This window comes from Ambystoma mexicanum, chromosome 6q (genome assembly GCF_040938575.1).
Source record: "Ambystoma mexicanum isolate Mex_15411 chromosome 6q, UKY_AmexF1_1, whole genome shotgun sequence".
In the NCBI taxonomy this organism is placed as follows: Eukaryota; Metazoa; Chordata; class Amphibia; order Caudata; family Ambystomatidae; genus Ambystoma; species Ambystoma mexicanum.
The window spans coordinates 279,218,652-279,238,596 of NC_090937.1; the positions used below are offsets into that span (position 1 = coordinate 279,218,652).

The 19,945-nt window shown below is 47.6% G+C and overlaps 1 protein-coding gene and 1 long non-coding RNA gene across 2 annotated transcripts in view; one reads left to right on the plus strand and one right to left on the minus strand.

The window, feature by feature from the left end:
- The window catches only part of LOC138515973 (uncharacterized), a 322,103-nt gene extending 319,810 nt beyond the window's left edge, over positions 1 to 2,293 (minus strand). The window contains exon 1 of the long non-coding RNA XR_011282191.1: positions 1,923 to 2,293. This is a non-coding gene — a long non-coding RNA (uncharacterized lncRNA). The remainder of the gene's footprint in view (positions 1 to 1,922) is intronic.
- The window catches only part of PRSS12 (serine protease 12), a 742,297-nt gene that overhangs the window by 134,507 nt on the left and 587,845 nt on the right, over positions 1 to 19,945 (plus strand). The gene's annotated exons all lie outside the window — the stretch shown is intronic.

The window sequence follows — 19,945 nt, forward strand, 5'->3', positions numbered from 1 at the left end:
CAGATGAGGGGAAGGACTGGGGATGGGTGGAAGACAACTATGGTTGAGAGGAACGACCAGGGCCAGCGCAGACACACTAAGTTCAGCAATGGATGGATGATAACGATAACCTACAAATAAGGAGAGAAGCCACCCATTACGGCATGCAAAGGTTGGCAATATTGGGTCAAAAGGACACTACCTCTATTTAAGGGCATAACAATGGCAGAAGTGAGCTACATACATGGTAGAAACGTAACATAGCATACCATAACACTAAAATACTTATATGTGAGCCTCATTGCAAGACTGACACTAGTGACAATAAGTTGGGACCGTACACAAAAACGGCTCTACTGAAAGGTTACCCTCACTGAACATTTCAGCAAAAGTTGGCCTCACAGGGTACAGAGCACCATTGTTGTCTTGGGCGGAAAGCTCAGGGGCAACGTCCTCGCCTTGGAAGCAAGACGATACGGAGCAAACTGAGCGTGTTATAAATAACCTATCATATCATTGAAGCTGACTCTTAGTGCAAGTCTTCAACAAGTGCAACTTCCGCGTGACTCCAGGACTCCTGCGCTGAAAGGGACCCCCGCTGCATGGCTGCTACCTCAGGCAAGACACTACCATTGCAAAGTGATCCACCACCAGGAACACCTCGCACAAAGCAGAGCCGCTCTGCTGCGATCGTGAAAGGCAACTCTCTCTGGGCCTTTGAAGAAGCCCATCTCACGGGGGAGGGGGGCATTCATTAGCATTATTATAGAGAGATATACCCTCAAGTTGCTCCTGAAACTAACACCAAAAGCCTCCTCTGCCCTCACTAGTCCTTACTCTTGGCCTGGAAGACATTTATAAAAAGAGGCTTGCCACCACATATAAGAAGAGACTTTGCCACCATGCCACCATATATAATAAGAGGCTTGCCACCATATAGAAGAGGCTTGCCACTTGTAAAATGCATTCCGCTTGTTACCCACTACGTTCAGAGTTTACTCCACTTCCAGAACTCTCTGCTTCGTGCCACCCTTGCTCCAATCACAAGGCTGTTCAGCTGGCAAAAGTCTTGTGCGTGTGGAACAGTATCAGAGCCTTTGCCAAAACCCAAGTAGGCCTCATCCATCACCTCTCCCTTGACATAGCCCGTGGCCAATCAGTCAGATGAGTCAAGTCTATCTGTCAGGCAGGATCTCTCTGGAATGTCCCACAATCCTCCCCGCTGAGGTCAGGCTGACTGGCGGATAGTCGGCAGCCTTTTCGCTGCTCCTTCTTTCCCCTTATTTCAAAGGTCTTATTTAAATGATGCGTAGAATACATGTACAGCGCCGCGGTGGGGGGGCGGCGGGGGAAGAGGTTCACTTTTAGAATATTTGATAGACTCAATCAGTGTTTATTTTATCATGCAGGAGTTAGAATCCTCAGATGTTAGCCTTCAACCTCAAGCAATGCTGCATTGGAACGGTACCGTTTTCAGTTTTTTCTTTTTATATTGTACATTAATAAAAAATAGACTTTATATATAATTATCAATAATTCCAATTACAAAACGACCAAACCATCAATAAAACCAATCACTCACAATACAGGAATATTCAACATTTCCAATAAATAATCGTAAAATTTGAGACTGCAAAACATAATATAAAAATCATCACCACTCATAAAACAATGCCACAATTCCGGATTAGAAAAACGAAAAACATTTTTTTCTGTATTTAATTAAATATTGTCTTCTAACAGATTCTAAACTCCCACCATATATAAATAAATGTTCTAAAACATTATCCCCACACGGCCGGCACATGCGTTCTTGTCGTTGTGCTATGCCCATTCAGGTGCCCATTATTTCATAGGTAGACACGCAATTACATTTAACCAACATATACTGCCTCGCGATTCTAAAGGTACATTTATACCAACTAAATTGAACTTTTATTTACCTGAATAGACACGATGTGTAGAGAGAGGCAAATTGGACAAGAGACACCTTCATAATGTTCTAATTTATTGGTTATTGATATCATGCTTAAGGCCGGTGCCCGGGGATCGAAGTCGTGTTCTACAGCATTTGACTTGCTCCCAGTTTTCTCCGACGTCCTCTTTATCTTGAACGGAACGTGGGCAACGGGTCGCGGAGATGTGCAATTTCTACCAAGTTATTAAAATATAAATGCTGTGTGTATAGGGAGAACACCCACATGTATGTATGCAGGGCCTCAAAACTCTTAAGATGGCACTGATTTGGGCTGAGAGACTCGATTGCAGCAGCTGGTTTTAATCAGGCACACCTTAATAGCATATGCGTGCAAGAGATAACTCCAGTCGTTAGGGCAGCGCAGCGGATGCGTGGAAAGTGCACGCAGCAGCGTGTTGCATCATTTCCCCAGTCACGTATCTGCCTTGGTAAACGCGCTTCCTGGTTTGTAACCACTGCATTATTCTGCAGATGTGTCTGGATTCGATGATGGGACAACGTTTACTAAAGCAGCAAGGCATGCCATGACGCATCTTTCCTCTCAGAGTACGGCAGGTGCGACGTCTGGGAGGAGCGAGTTCACATCCTGACGTACAGACGTGCCTTTCTGTCAAGGAAACTTCTCAAAAGATACGTTCATTGCACTTGGAGATATGCTGTGGGTCTTGAAGTCTTTTGAGAGAAATTTCAGTTGCCCCTGGCCCGGTGTACTTCAGCCCGCCTTCTAATGGGCCATCCATCATTTTGCCCCACATTTCACTGGCAAAGGGGACACCAAAGCATTGATTTAATTGAATATGTTTCATGCTCAGGGACAGTTGTCAGGGACTGTTGTCATTGTCGCGACTTAAGAACGATGCAGTGTTTGTGTATACACTACCTCTGCTTATAAACCTAAAAATGTGCTTGGCATTTTTTTCCTCATGTGATTATTTATTCAGGATAGTAAAATCCTGAAGAGAGCAAGCTTACCTCTTGCTTTGCAACTTTTGAGGAATTCTCCCAGGCATGATGGGGAATTCCACTATCCAAGTAATGGGCCGTTGTCTATATGTGAACCTCCTCCTCCTTTCACTGCAGTTCACCTGCCTTGCACTTGCTCTCTTTATGCATTGTTGCACCCATGCTTAGGCGTGATGGGGAATGCAACTATCCCAGTAATCGGCCGTCGTCTGTATGTGAACCTCTTCCATCTTTCACTGCGGTTCACCTGCTTTGGACTTGCTCTCTTTATGCCTCGTCCCACCCATGCTTGGGCATGATCGGAATTCCATTATCCCAGTAACGGCCATCACCTATATGTGAACCTCCTCCATCTTTGTCTGCTGTTCACCTGCCCTGGGCTTGCTCTCTATACGCCTCATCGGACCCTTGCTTAGGCATGACAGGGAATTACACTATCCCAGTAATGGGCCGTAGTCAGTATGTGAACCTCCTCCATCTTTCACTGCGGTTCACCTGCCTTGCACTGGCTCTCTTTATACATCGTTGCACCCATGCTTAGACGTGATGGGGTATGCAACTATCCCAGTAATGGGCCATCGTCTGTATGTGAACCTCCTCCATCTTTGCCTGCAGTTCACCTGCCTTGCACTTGCACTCTTTATACATCGTTGCACCCATGCTTAGGCGTGATGGGGAATGCAACTATCCCAGTAATGGGCAGTAGTCAGTATGTGAACCTCCTCAAACTTTCACTGCGGTTCACCTGCCTTGCAATTGATCTCTTTATACATCGTTGCACCCATGCTTAGGCGTGATGGGGAATGCCACTGTAACAGTTATGGGCCGTCGTCTGTATTTGAACCTCCTCCATCTTTGCCTGCAGTTCACCTGCCTTGCACTTGCTCTCTTTATGCATCGTTGCACCCATGCTTAGGCAGGACAGGGAATTCCACTATCCTAGTAATGGGCCATAGTCAGTATGTGAACCTCCTCAACCTTTCACTGCGGTTCACCTGCCTTGCACTTTCTCTTTTTTATGCATCGTTGCACCCATGCTTAGGCATGACAGGGAATTCCACTATCTCAGTAATGGGCCCTAGTCAGTATGTGAACCTCCTCCATCTTTCACTGCGGTTCACCTGCCTTGCACTTGCACTCTTTATACATTGTTGCACCCATGCTTAGGCGTGATGGGGAATGCAACTATCCCAGTAATGGGCCGTCGTCTGTATGTGAACCTCCTCCATCTTTGCATGCAGTTCACCTGCCTTGCACTTGCTCTCTTTGTGCCTCGTCACACCCATGCTTAGGCATGACAGGGAATTCCACTATCCCAGTAATGGACCATAGTCAGTATGTGAACCTCCTCAACCTTTCACTGCGGTTCACCTGCCTTGCACTTGCTCTCTTTATGCATCGTTGCACCCATGCTTAGGCGTGATGGGGAATGCCACTATCCCAGTAATGGGCCGTAGTCAGTATGTGAACCTCCTCAACCTTTCACTGCTGTTTTCCTGCCTTGCACTTGCTCTCTTTGTGCCATGTCACATGTGTGCTCTTTGTGCTAAACTGCATTTTGTGCAGTCTTTTTTTATTGTATTACTGCATTTTATGAAGGTATATTATTTTACGCATACCTATAATCATATCTAAATACATATATTTGAACATCTTGCATTATAAGTTTACTTTATGTGCAGGAATATTATATTCTGGCCTTAGAATGTCAATCGGGGCCCCTGATTACATCATGACCTTGGACCATGTGCTGCGTTGTATTGTTTACATTTGTATAACCGCAAAAGGGGACATATCTTGAATAATTGTTTGATTGTGAGTCCCAAATCAAATTATCTGGAGATTGGCAGTCACACAAAAGCGAAGAGTGAATTGGTTGAAACTCTGTTTACAACAAGACTGCAGCCCATTGTGGGGGAGGACTTTTGAAATGGCGGTATATTGATATCGGGGAGCGAATGTCGCCTGGTTACAGAAGATGGAAGTAAAAGTCCATTGAGCAAGATGTTGCAGCCCTCACACAGTCACTCCCCCGGGCACATGCCCTCAATGTCTTGCATGGAGCAGTTACCAACAGTGATGACCTTTGTGAACGGGCCTCACATACAGAAAGTGCACGGAGATGTGATGCCCACACAGCTGAGGTTGACCGCGTAACGTCTTTTGTTCAACCTGCACAGCATTGTGGAGAAGTTGAATGATCACAGCCCTGCGTCGATCAAATCAATGCATCGTGGTGGCCACCGCGCTGCCTTTTGTTCTTCCGGACAAATACTGGGCGGTTACGTGCCACATTTGCACAGTTGTACTGGGCACTAAAGAATGGGAAGTTAAACAAAGGTTTGGGGGGCAATTGATGGGGGTCTTTCTGCTTCTTAAAAAGGAAGACCTTGGGAAGTTGGAGAATTTTGATTCGAACCTTTGACCTATAACCCTTTTATGGTACACAGACAGCCAAGTGTACTGTGATGGCGTGTATAGGCGCGTTGTTTCTTGCCTTACTTCTTTTCAGTTGCCTTTTTTTTTGTAGTTTAGAAACAAAAATGGTCACCCATACACCAGCTAAGCGGAAAAGGTTTATGTTTCAGTCTAAAGTATTTTTGATTCCATTTTAATGTTTTGCTGGGGATATGATGAGGATAATTGGGTTAAAGTGCTTAATGTTTGTGGAAGATTTATACCCCATATGAGGGTATAAAGCTTTGTAGGCTCAGTGGTGGTAATACTAGAACTGTGGCTCGCATGCTTTCATTATGTCTTAGGCCTTCATTATCATTACAGCAGTAAATGTAAAAAGTCATGTTTTTAACATACCACCCAGTTGCCATTTGGGATTGCATTGAATATTTACTCTTGGGGTCCATCTATAGCCGGATGGAGGTTAATAGGGGGTATTCGCCCCATTCATTACTTTCTGGTACCTCATGGGGAAAATGCAGCTAGACATCCCTATTCCTGTCTAGGTTCTATTTGAATAAAAAACAGGTGCCACCTAAATTAGGAGAATCCTCCGTCCGCCTCTTAGTGGAGTGAGCAGGCAGGAATGTCAATGCCACCTTTGCGTCCTGCTGAAGGACGAGTGGCGCAAGACTTGCTTTTGATGAATGCACCTGGCCCCCTGGCATTAGGGAACATTTCCTCTGTCCCTTTGAACATTCTGATGTGAACTGCTCTGCAAACAGATCAAAATGTGTGTTTGTAGCATCCTTTCGGTAACCTAAATTGATCACTGATGTATTTCTATAATTAGGGTGGTATAAAGTTCCATAACTCTTCAGCTTTCAGATTTTTCAATTCTAGTAACTTTAAGCAGACCAAGTACAGATTAATTAATGGATTTGCTTGAAAATTGACAATAAGCACAATATTATTATTCGGTTTTTGTACTGCGCCAGCTCACCACCATAGTACAATTGTATAAACCATGTCTGAGTTAAAGTTAATACATTAGGAGTTTAGGGCCTAATTCACAGAACTTTTAGCATGGAGCAAAGTGACTTTGCACTGCAAAAAGCACTTTGCTCCGTGCTAATGGTCTGTGAATTAGGCCCTTAGTCTGCAACTTTATATGTAAACATTTGTTTATAGTCACAGCTGTTTTATTTTATGACCTGTTTCTTTTACTTGTTCATTGTATTTATTTAATGTATTTATTCATTGGACATTTGTAAGGTGCCTATACAACAAGATGTGTTTCAAGGCGCAACAAGACAAATGGGGGGGGGATGAGAAAGATAGAAAACACTCATACTAGGCCTTGTGACATTCGGATCGTGCAAGTGCTGAACAAGAAGCGCTATGGAAGTGGGGGGGGTGGGTGCTGGTCTGAGCGATAAGAGCTAAGGTGGGAGGGGAGGTGAAGGGGGCAGTGCAGGGATTACGAGGAGGCCCAAGGGCAAGTACTATGGAGAGCAGGTAAGCACACAGAAAAAGGAGGGGGATCTGGGGGATGACTGGGCGAAAGAGGGCCTGGGACCCTGTCATACTCAGAGGGAACCAGGAAGCCAGTCATAGAGGGGGAGGGAAGAGTTTAGCAGGGGAAGAGGGAGAGAGAAGGAGGAGGAGGAGGAGAAAAGGAAGGTTTGAGGAGCTTCCGGAACTTTAGGAGATCCTGCTGAAGCCTCAGAGGGGGAGGAAGACCATTCCACAGGGCGGCTCCTAAAGAGGAGAGATGTCTACCCCCATTCTTTGCTTAGAGAAGTGCAGGATTCACAGGGAGTTGGAGCTAGCCGACCGATGGGCTCTAACAGGGAGGTATTTAGGGAGAGAGGGGAGGGTGTAGCGGTATCCCAAGCCCCAGAAAGCCTTGTGGATGATGCAGCGGGTCTTGAATTTGATCCTAACAGCAACTTGGAGCCAGTGGAGAGACATTAGGGCTGGAGAGATGCAGTCCCTGGCCTTGAGGCCAAGAATAAGTATTGCAGCCCTATTCTGAATTAGTTGAAGGGGACGAAGAAAGGAAGAAGGGAGATTAAGGAAGAGGCTGTTAGTAGTCAAGCCTAGACAGGACCAGAGCTCTGGAGACGTTGGGCCTCATTATGAGTTTGGAGGTAGCCATGCCGCTATTTGCGGCATGGCTGCCTAAAAACTCGGTCGGGGTTCCTTGAATGAGGAATTACCGGGCCATTCCAAACCTGGAGGACTCAGTAATTCCTCATTCAATTTACCCATCCCCATTCCCATTTCAGCCCCCATAGGGTTCAATGGGAATGGGGAGGGAGCTAACAATGGGCCTGTTATTTGTTAGCTCCGAGGTCCCCTCGCAGGACCCACAAGGGCGGGTCCCGTGAGGGAACCTCGTATAGGGCGGAATGGGTTTAACGGCACCGGCACCATTACCGGTGCCGTTAAACCCATTCCGCCAGGGTCATAATGAGGCCCGTTGAGTTTCTGGGGGAAGGTGAGGAAAGGGAGAATTACTCTGAGGAGGTGCAGTTGATAGTGGGCCTTCTTGGCAAGGTCTGCAATTTGAGGAGAGAAGGAGAGAGGAATCAAAGATGACCCCAAGTTTTTCTGCCTCACAAGAGGGTGAGGGGAGGGGGCCCATAGGGGCAGCCAAAGGGAGGGTGGGAAGGTAGGAGCTGGGGCCCCAATGGAAAGGATCTCGGTCTTACTGGCATTAAGGCAGAGATCATTGGCAGCGCACCATGACTGAATGGCAGTCGACAGTCGGGGATGAGTGAGGAGGGAGAGGAGAAAGGGGAGGGAAGCTTGAAGAAGAGCTGTGTGTTGTCTGTATAACACTGAACATGAGGAGAGAAGGAGGAGATCAGGTGGCCTATGTGGGAATGGTAGATATTGAAAAGCTACGGCGAGAGGATTGATCCTTGAGGGACACGCAGGTGGACATTGTGATAGGGGAGAGAAAAGGGCCCAGTTCAACCTGGGGGGGTCTATTGGAGAGGAAGGAGGTCTGCCAGTCCAGAGACAGACCTGTGATACTAAGGGTGCCAGGAAGTCAATTTATCAGGGTCGCATTGTTAACAGTGTCAAAGACGGAGGAAAGATCGAGGAGGACAAGAACAGAAGGAGAGTTAGAGTCAAGGTTAGACAGCAGGTCGTCACAGGTGTTCTGTAGAGCAGTTTCAGTGCTTCTGGCATCTCCGAAGCCAGACTGATGGTCATGGAGACAGCTGACATAGTCAGAATGTTGACTCAGTTGGGAAATGGCAAGCTTCTGGAGGAGTTTGCCAAGGACGGGTTGATGGAGATAGGGTGCTAGTTAGCAGGGTAGCAAGGATCAGAAGAGGGCTTTTTAAGGAGGACATGCTCAAGGCAGTGCTTGAGGGGTTGGGGGAAGGAGCCATTGGCAAAGGAGTGGTTGCAGAAATCTTTTACGGAAGGCTCAAGGGAGGCAATGTTGTCCTTGATAGTTCTAGAGGAACAGAGGAGCACCTGTTTGGAGGAGACTTTCATAGAGAGGACTACTCTAGAGACCTCATCCGATGCTATGGGAGAGAAGGAGGGGAGGGGTGGGGGAGGGAGTAGGGAAGGCATAATAGCAGGAGAGGGAGGGGGGTAGAGGAGAGAGAGGACATAATGTCCTGAGTTTTTTAAAGGAAGTGGGAGGCCAGAGAAGTACAGAGGGTCAGGGATGGAAGGGGAGATGTGGAGACTGGATAACGATTGGCGAGTTCCTTACAACTTTTGAACAGTTTGCTAGAGTTGTTAGTGGCTTTGGAGCTGCAGGCTTGGATGTGAGCCCTCTTCTTAGAATGAATGGGGAATTCCTCTGGAGCAGGCGACAGGCCAGTTTGTCAGAGGATGCATATGAAGCCCGCCACTTCCACTCACAGCTCTGCACTTGCGTTTCAAATGGCTTGGTCGGAGTCATACCAAGTGTTATGGTTGGAGGCAGGCTTCATTTAGAACCTCATGACAGGGGCAAGAATATCCAGGGTGTTTGTGATAGAAAGTTGAAGATTAGCAAGTATGGGATCTGTGACGAATCAACTTCTGGGGCACCATTGGTCCAGGCATGGATATCGGTTTCTAAAGCATCAATCAGCCCCACATCTCTAGTACACCAGAAGGAGTCTGAACAGATTGGAAACACATGCAAATTATAAACCTCCTTGTCCAATTATGGTAACTTGGACGGAACGACAGGCATATCTCTGCAAGGTCGTGGATCGTTGGTTAGTTGCAACACAGCAAAAATACAATTATTATCCAATGATAAAAGGGACTGTCCAGTGAAGGTTGTATAAAAATATCAACTTTATTATTATCACAACAGACAGTTCTAGCACACTACAAAATACAACCCACCCTGATAGGAATGCAGAGGACAAACAGTTTCAAGAAGGAAAAGGAATGTACTCTGGATACTGACAGGAGGGTAGTCGGCAAAGTAATTAATTGCAATAGTTTAAGGATACTTGGTTTCAGCACAAAGAGAGCAATGGGTCGTAAAATGTCACTAGGGCTCTTTGGAGAAGGACCAAGGGGAAAGAACCACAATGTACATTGTCCTTGTAGAAGTTTCTGGTGCTCGACAGTGTAGAGTCAGTTTCAGGGTGCTTTGCAGCTTCTGCGACAGAGTTCAAGGCGGGAGACAGCTGTGGGTATCAGGTGGCAGGCAGTTTGGGGAGTGAGGCTGGACAGGCTGCTGCTGGCTGGCCTACACGGCGGCTCTGGGTCAGAAATCGTTGTCTCAGTGCTGGTTGGCGGGTCCGAAGCACTGGTTAGGGTGTCTCAGACAAACAGTCGGTTGTAACTCGAGGGACTCGATTAGATCGAAAATGTCTTTTAAGGCGGACGCTCGTTGATGCTTGTAGATGCACTCCTCCTAGCTTCTTCACTGGGTTTGTGTAATCTTTTAAGGTGGATGGCCAAAAGCTGAGGAGAGTGTTTCAGGAAATGGCCTTGTCCTTGGTTTGGTTTAGAGACTCTCTTGCACTTCCCACCTAGGAAACTTTCTTGCAGAGCCTTGCAGGGCATGCTGTGTGCTGGCCGCATACCGGTCCTGGGGCTGCTGGAGGGTCCTCTGGATTCAGTATCTCCCTCTGTTCCCTGGGAGATCTTTATGGGAGGGATCCTGCTTCCCTCTTTGTAAATCCTGGCCTTCCTTCACTGGCGGAAGCTGTAAGGCAGACTGTACCTTCATCCAGGATCCAATGCTGAGTTCTTCTTGTTATTCCTTGCAAAGTCTTCAGATGATCTGCCCAAACGAGGGGCTCAGCCCTCTTTTAAAGCCAAATGAGCCACAGTGATTGGTGTAGGCTAGGTCTACCTTAATGAACCAATTCTGGGTCCCCGCCACCAATGTCCAGTATGCACGAGGTCATAACGAGTGCTTTGCAACAGAAAAGGTAAAGGGGTAAAAACATGTAATACTACATCCCACCCATCTTCCTGTCTGATCAAATAGTCTATCTGGTTAATTGAGCTCTCTGTGGTTCCTGATTAAAGCAGTAGGTCTTCCTTGAAGCTGCGGCGGGACCAGACTTTTGGTCTCCACCAAACAACATACTTGTACCTTCTGAATGTGGTCCCCCTGTGGGGGTTGTCTACTGGAAACACCATGGCCCAGACTTGACAGCCCACTGTCATTGATGCTTGAGGGGGGAGCTGGCTCAGGTTAACACAGTGCATATGAAAGGAGTTTGGAGTTTCCTGTCTCATTTGTTTAGCCTCTGCAGACAGGCCTCATGTGGGCCTGTTTGAATTAAACTTTGTTTAGTATGCAAAGCTAAAAGATATATAAAGGGCACCTGGCGGAGTCCTGATATGCCCAGGAGGGCATCTGTGTACAGAAAGCTAGAAAATCAGGGTGAGAGATCTGTAGACAGCTATCTGATTTGGATGCTATTTTATTTTGCCTCCAAAACAATTTTGCACAGATAATAAAATTAAATATTTACATGACTTTCGATAAGCAGGAAAGTGTACGGACAGACGTTGTTTGAACACAGGGAATACAGATAAGTATTGTCCTCTCTCTTGTCGAGGACCAATTCCCAAAGTGATGCACAAGCATACAATACAGGTAAGTGAGAACAAAAGATTTTTCCGTGGCACAACTCCTTTGTATATGTGTTTATAGATAGTGTTGTGTACACCGTCTTGTTCAGAATCCCCAGACTTACTACAGTCCTGGGCAGCACCTGGTAAAAAAATCTTTTGTTCTCACTTGCCTGTATTGTATACTTATGCATCACTTTGGGAATTGTACCTCGATAAGAGGGAGGCCGATACTTACCTGTATTCCCTATCTTCAAACAACGTCTGTCCGTAAACTTTCGTGCTTATCGAAAGTCATGTAAATATTTAATTTTATTATCTGTGCAAAATTGTTTTGGAGGCAAAATAAAATAGCATCCAAATCAGATAGCTGTCTACAGATCTCTCACCCTGATTTTTTTCTAGCATTCTGTACATAATATGCAAAGCTGCCACCAGCAGCAGAGGTTAGACAAAGGGAAAGGACGGATCCATGGAGCCGTGTTAGTTAATTAGTCTGAGCATGGCAGGTGGAAGGTTTTGGCCCTCCCCCTTGCGAGATGCATCATGTTCTCCACCTGTCAGATCACAACTAAATATGACAGGGGGACGGCGCCTGTAGGCTGTGCCCACCCAAAGTACACAGGTCTCTGTGTATGTTGTGCGGTGAGCAAAGGAAAACATGCATGGATTAGCCCTACACATTTTCCAGAGATGGATCTACCATCATTCAATTTCATTTAAAATGTCCAAAAAAGCCCAAGCGAGGAAACACCCACTGTGTGGATAGTCGATTTCCTCACAGAGACAGCTAGGGGGTCCGAGGCAGAAGAGGGAGAGGGAATGAAGGTGGCATCAAAGGCAGAAACGGACACTCAAGGCATAGTAAGGGGACCTAAGAGATGTAGATGAGAAGATATGACTAAGTGGTTAGACCAAGGGAGAAGAGTAGTGCGAAGGTTGGATATAGGAATGTCAGAGGAGATGAGAGCATCCAAGGTATGTCCCGCAGAATTTGTTGGACCAGAGGGATGGATGGTGAGGGGGAGAATGTTACAGAGGCTACAAAAGGTACTAGTAGCAGGAGCCACTGCGGAGGAGTCCAGGGGAATATTGAAGTTTCCAAGGAGGAGAAGTTTGGCGTTAGAGGCAAGAAGGGAAGAAGTGAGGTCAGACCACTGGAAGAGGAAGAGGGCGACCCGACCAGGGGACCTGTAGATGGTAGCAAGAGCCAATTAAAGGGATGGAGAGACGCCAAGCCTGCAGATGAGGCGTTCAAAGGAGGAATAGGATTGAGTGGAAATGACAGTGGCAGGGATACGGTCTGGGAAGATCAAGGCCCCCCCGGACTGGTTAGGCATGGGTTTGGAAAGGATCTTGTAGCCCTCAGGAACGTGTCTGTCAAAGGATGTGACAGAGTTGGCAGTGAACCACGTCTCAGTGAGGGCAAGACAGTATAGGTCAAAGTCTTCGAGGAGGAAACAGATATCAGAAGCACATTTAACAGCAGAGTTGGAATTGGGGGTTGCAAGGTGGACCTGCTTACCACCTTTGAGGCCCCTCCGAGAAGGGGTACAGGGACGTGGTACACTCATCGGAGGTGGAGAAAGGAAAGGGGGGGGTGGCTGCTGGAGGAGTGGTGGGGGAAGGGAGGCAGTTGATGAGAGAAGGAAGACACCTGTCAAGAAGGCTGTCATGCCCCGCTTTCCTGCACACGGACGACTAGGGCCGTCCGTTTCCAGGTGGAAGTTGCCTTGGCGACTAAATCCAAGCCGCGGGACACGCCGCACTACGTTTCCCAGCATCTCCACTTCCTACGATCACGTGACACGCCGGCAACGCGTCTCACGTCCTGGGAATGCTAATCGTATTTAACTAAGCCGGTCCATGCAATAGGTGCTCCTAAAACTAAGCAGTTAGTTTAAGCGCCCGATTCATGTTATCCTGTTTCCTGAATCTACTAGACCCGGCTCATGCTTTAAGGATTAACCTATACGTCTCAACCCTTACTATTTCTGGCGACAAAACCCCCTCCTGTTTTCCCTTTGGTACTCGAACTCCTGGCTTTGTATAACGGACTGCTCTCTCCTACTCCTGTTTGTTGTGACGTTTTCGGATTTGTTTCTCACCGCTGAATTTCCAGATAAAGATTTGTCCCATCTGATCCCTATCCCTATCTTCACGGACTTCCTACTTCCCCTTCCTTTTCCACGCAACAACGTGACTATATGGACGCTCTCCTGATTCTACTGGTCACTATTTTGGATCACTCACCTTCACTGCAAGGACGCTTTGCTGAATACTTTCAGGGATTGCTTTTGGACATTAGCTGCGCCCTCTTGCCGTTCGGGTTAGGTGGACATCTACACTAACTCTTACCAACTGGAAACCTTTCTCCTGCATCACCTGGTTGTCGTAGAGTGCCTTGGACCCACAAAAAGGTTGTGGGATTTCTCTCTAGCTCAGCAGGTAAGAGAGGGTCATTGTGGGTGGCTGGTTGCTGCATTTCGGGTAAACTTAGTTGCTCTCTTGAACCATTGTTTTTTGTTTGTTCCCTTAGCTCTGTTGTCGCTGCTCCTGCCTTTTCGCCCAAGCCCCTGGCCTGTTAGTTATTATTTAAATTCCTACAGGCTACGCTCTTGGGGGGGGAAGTCTTGTTTAGCATCACGCGCAAGGTGTCCCGGAAGAATCTGGTTCGCTGCACGTTCAAGATACCCCAGAACGGAAGGGCCCCCTGAAAGTGAATACCGACTGTATCCTTTACACGACTGTATCCTTTACAAAATTTGTCTAATCTGTGACAGATTTAGGAGCCTATTTTTTGCCTGTCGGTCATGGAAGCCGGAGCCGATCAAATGGCTGCCTTGCTGCAAGCCTTTGCGGCTTTGCGTACCGACATGGCATCGGCACATGCGACCCTCCATCAACGCATGGATGTACTACAGAGTTTCGTGCAGCCACTACCACCCGATGAGGAGTTTGGTGATGCTATTGCAGCAGCCCCTCCTTCGCCCCAAGTTCCACCTCCTGCTTCAGCCCCCATTGTTCTTCCGGGACCTTTCCCTTTGGCCCCTCCGGAACGCTTTTTTGGAGATCCGAAAACATATCGGACCTTCATTAATCAGTGCCGTCTGCATTTTCTGTGTCGGCCGCTGGCATTTCCTGACGCTGTTACTAAAGCAGCGTTCCTCCTTTCCCATTTGGGAGGAACAGCAGCAGCTTGGGCTAACCCGTTGCTCGAAGCCAATGACCCAGCCTTGTATGATTTCGATACCCTTATTCAGTCCATGAATAGTGTATTCGATATGCGTTACAAAGCACAGACTTCCGATCTCGAGTTCCTTGCTATCAGCCAGGGCAAATCGGACCTTTTATCCTACCTTGCCCGCTTTAATCAGTTGGCAGCGGAAACTACCTGGCCAGAACCAAAGAAAGCAGCCGTCTTCTATAAGGGACTTTCAGAAGAATTAAAAGACGCTTTATCAGTGGTACCGGCTCTACCGTCCGGTTTTCCGGAACTGGTAGACTTGGTTTTGCAGGTCGATGCTAGGTTACGGCAGAGACGTGGCGAAAGGCGTTTCCCTGATCTTCGTCTTTCAGCCAAGGCAGAAAGCCCCCCTTCTACCTCTTCAGGGGAAGTCGAACCGATGCAAATAGGGGCTATCAGAGGTCCGTTAACCAAAGCCGAACGTGAACGGCGTATGGTTAATAATTTATGTTTCTATTGTGGCCAGTCCGGTCACTTCATCCATGTATGCCCTAAGCGACCTGTCAAGACGGCGGGAAACGCCAAGACTCGTCCTTAAGCCGAGCCCTAAGGATGAGTCACCAAAGGGATGGCTCGGACCAATGTCCTCCCTCCTCGCACATCTATCTGGCAATGTCTTTTGTGTTCCCGGGTGTTGAGCCTTTCACCAAACCAGTCATGATTGATTCGGGGGCTAACGGTAACTACATGGATATACAGTTAGCTCGATGCCATGGTGTAACGGTAGTCCCTAAGGCTAGACCTGAGGAGGTGCATGCTGTAGACGGTTCTCGTCTGGTATCCGGATGGGTAACGGAACAGACAATCCCGCTTTGCATGTCCACCCAAGAAGGCCACACTGAACATATAGTGTTTGACCTTATTTCGGCCCCTCAATTTGGAATCATTCTTGGTCTTCCCTGGCTTCGAACTCACAACCCTGTAATTGACTGGGTCCAACGGACGGTGCTTTTCTCTTCCACGTTTTGTAACCAACATGGTTTTCAAAACCTGGATATGTCGCCTGCTTCTCCTTGTTTGGCTTTATTGTCTAATGTCCCCTGCATTAATGCCACGCTAAAGGATCCAACGCCCGAACTGCCGATGGTATACAAAGAATTTTCCGATATCTTTGACAAGGGACTATCGGAAATATTGCCCCCACACCGTTGTTACGACTGCCCCATTGACTTGGTACCTGGGGCAGTGGTGCCTCACGGTCGTGTCTACTCCTTAACCATCAAAGAGGAGGAACATCTAAAAGGGTATGTGGAGAATGCATTGCGTCTGGGTCATATTCGACCTTCCCGGTCCCCTGCTGCCTCTCCCATATTCTTTGTGCCAAAAAAGGAGGGGGACCTACGCCCTTGCGTAGATTACAGGGCCTTGAACAAAATAACGATCAAGAACCAGTACCCGCTACCTCTCATAACGGAACTACTTGATAAAATGACATCTTCCACCATTTTTACCAAATTAGATCTCAGAGGGGCATATAATTTGGTCAGGATGCGAAGCGGTGATGAATGGAAAACCGCTTTTAAAACGAAGTTTGGGCTCTACGAATACTGCGTTATGCCCTTTGGGCTTTGTAATGCCCCAGCCACTTTTCAGCACTTTGTTAATGACATTTTTGGAGACATGCTGGATTGTTATGTGGTGATCTACTTGGACGATATCCTGATATTCTCGGATTCACTCGCTCAACACATCCAACATGTTCGCTCCGTCTTGCGGCGTTTGCGGACTCACTCTCTCTATGCTAAACTAGAAAAATGTGTGTTCCACGCCACCTCAGTCGAATTCTTAGGGTTTCAGATCTCGGCAAAAGGGGTGCTCATGTGTACTTCCAAAGTCAAAGCTGTATTGGACTGGCCAATTCCGGACTCAGTAAAAGCGCTCCAGTCTTTTCTGGGTTTTTCCAATTTCTATAGACGTTTTATTGCCTCCTTCTCTGAAATAGTGGCACCTCTTACCCGTCTCACTAGTCCCAAGGTCCCCTTTGTTTGGGACAACGAAGCCCAGTCGGCCTTTGAGTCATTAAAAAAGGCCTTCACTACAGCTCCTGTTCTGCAACACCCGAACTCCTCTCTCCCTTTCATAGTGGAGGCGGATGCCTCCGCGATAGCGGTGGGGGCTATCTTATCTCAGATCTGTCCTGCTACACAACGGTTACATCCGGTGGCCTATTTCTCTCGAAAACTATCTCCGGCTGAACGCAACTACACCGTCATGGAGAGAGAGTTTCTGGCCATTCGAGCGGCTTTCAAGGAGTGGAGACACCATCTCCTGGGTGCTCGACACACCATCACGGTGTACTCCGACCATCGGAACCTTCAAGCTCTTTCGCATGCAAAATGCACCAATGCCCGTCAAATACGTTGGCATTTGTTCTTCACACTTTTCGATTTCACAGTTACTTATCGCCCTGGCCTTCTACATGGGAAGGCGAATGCCTTATCCCGTGTCGGTACTGATTTTAACACCCAGGACTCGGTATCACCTATATTGCCCTCAGGTTCTGTGGTATGTGTCTGTTCGGTCTCCGCCTCCTTCCTTGACCGAGTACGACAGTGGACCAAAGATCATGCTTCCTTTCTCAATACCTTAGATGCCCAAATTGTTACGGGTCTTCCTTATGTTCGTGGGCTTTTGTATTTACCTGATGACCAATCCAGACGGAAGGCCTTGGAATGGGCACATGATACCCCGTTGGCTGCGCACCCTGATCAACTTAAAACATATGACCTATTACACCGATGGTGCTGGTGGCCGGGTATGAAGAATGATTCTAATTCGTACGTGTCCAAGTGTGCGGTGTGTATTCAATGCAAAAGACAACCTGGGAAACCGTTCGGTCTATTGATGAAAATGCCTCTCCCACCACATCCGTGGCATACGGTTACCCTCGATTTCGTGGTGGAACTCCCTTCGGTCAGAGGGATGACAACTGTACTTGTGGTTGTGGATGTTTTCACAAAAATGGCACGGTTTATACCATGTTCCGGACAACCTACTGCTCCATTGTTGGCTAAATTATTCTTTGATCATGTGGTGCGTTTATTTGGTCTTCCCACAATCATGATTTCCGATCGGGGCACCCAGTTCACCTCACGGTTCTGGAAAGCCCTTACCCATTCCTTGGGCATAGATGCACGGCTCTCGTCATCCTACCACCCTCAAACGGACGGTCAAACCGAACGCACCAATGGCACCATGGAACAGTACCTTCGTTGTCTGTGCTTACAACATCAGACCGACTGGTTGTCCGTTCTGGGAACCGCGGAATTTGCTTACAATAACTCTCGGCACTCTTCAACAGGTTGTTCTCCGTTTTACGCATTATATGGTGTACACCCAAGGATTCTTCCACATGTCCTACCTTCACTGGACCAGATTCCTGCTGCAAAATCTACAAGAGACACGCTGGTTGCTATACGCGACTCGATTGTGTCTCATCTATTGGCTGCGCAGTCTCGGACGAAAACACAAGCGGATAGGCATCGTTCACCTGCCCCTTCCTATGCACCGGGTGATCGTGCCTGGCTCTCGACCAAGCATCTTAACATTCGGGGTAAGCGAAAACTTTTGCCTCGATATGTGGGTCCCTATAGAGTACTGCACTGTCTCAATCCTGTTGCAATCCGTTTGGACATTCCATCTCATTGGCGGATTCACCCTGTTTTCCATGTTTCCCTTCTCCGTCCCTTTGTGCCTGGCACTCGACTTTCTGTTGCTCCTGCTCCCATCAATGTGCGGGGGGAAGACGAATACGAAGTACATGCTATACTAGACACTCGTCTGCGCCGCGGAGTACGATCTTATCTGATTGATTGGAAGGGTTACGGCCCCGAAGATAGAACTTGGGAGCCGGCCTCAAATGTGCATGCACCCCGGCTTTTGCGTGCCTTTTTTCTGGAAAGGTTACGTGCCTATCGGGGTTGTCGCTCTTTGCGGAGGGGTACTGTCATGCCCCGCTTTCCTGCACACGGACGACTAGGGCCGTCCGTTTCCAGGTGGAAGTTGCCTTGGCGACTAAATCCAAGCCGCGGGACACGCCGCACTACGTTTCCCAGCATCTCCACTTCCTACGATCACGTGACACGCCGGCAACACGTCTCACGTCCTGGGAATGCTAATCGTATTTAACTAAGCCGGTCCATGCAATAGGTGCTCCTAAAACTAAGCAGTTAGTTTAAGCGCCCGATTCATGTTATCCTGTTTCCTGAATCTACTAGACCCGGCTCATGCTTTAAGGATTAACCTATACGTCTCAACCCTTACTATTTCTGGCGACAAAACCCCCTCCTGTTTTCCCTTTGGTACTCGAACTCCTGGCTTTGTATAACGGACTGCTCTCTCCTACTCCTGTTTGTTGTGACGTTTTCGGATTTGTTTCTCACCGCTGAATTTCCAGATAAAGATTTGTCCCATCTGATCCCTATCCCTATCTTCACAGACTTCCTACTTCCCCTTCCTTTTCCACGCAACAACGTGACTATATGGACGCTCTCCTGATTCTACTGGTCACTATTTTGGATCACTCACCTTCACTGCAAGGACGCTTTGCTGAATACTTTCAGGGATTGCTTTTGGACATTAGCTGCGCCCTCTTGCCGTTCGGGTTAGGTGGACATCTACACTAACTCTTACCAACTGGAAACCTTTCTCCTGCATCACCTGGTTGTCGTAGAGTGCCTTGGACCCACAAAAAGGTTGTGGGATTTCTCTCTAGCTCAGCAGGTAAGAGAGGGTCATTGTGGGTGGCTGGTTGCTGCATTTCGGGTAAACTTAGTTGCTCTCTTGAACCATTGTTTTTTGTTTGTTCCCTTAGCTCTGTTGTCGCTGCTCCTGCCTTTTCGCCCAAGCCCCTGGCCTGTTAGTTATTATTTAAATTCCTACAGGCTACGCTCTTGGGGGGGAAGTCTTGTTTAGCATCACGCGCAAGGTGTCCCGGAAGAATCTGGTTCGCTGCACGTTCAAGATACCCCAGAACGGAAGGGCCCCCTGAAAGTGAATACCGACTGTATCCTTTACACGACTGTATCCTTTACAAAATTTGTCTAATCTGTGACAAAGGCGAAGGTTGAAATGAGAGCCCTGTGCCATGACATTGCCATTGTGGTAGACATTAATGATGCACCCAGAGAATGAGAAACTAGCCAAGAGTACTTCCCATCTGGTTCCACCATTAATGGGAGATGAGAATCGAGAGAGGACAAAAACCATAAGTATAGTCCATAGGTCAGAAGAGGGAGTGACAAAGAGGATGTCTGTAACAGTCTACCTGGGAGAAGTGTTGACATAGGTGTCAGCGGTGGGACGGCCTAGTT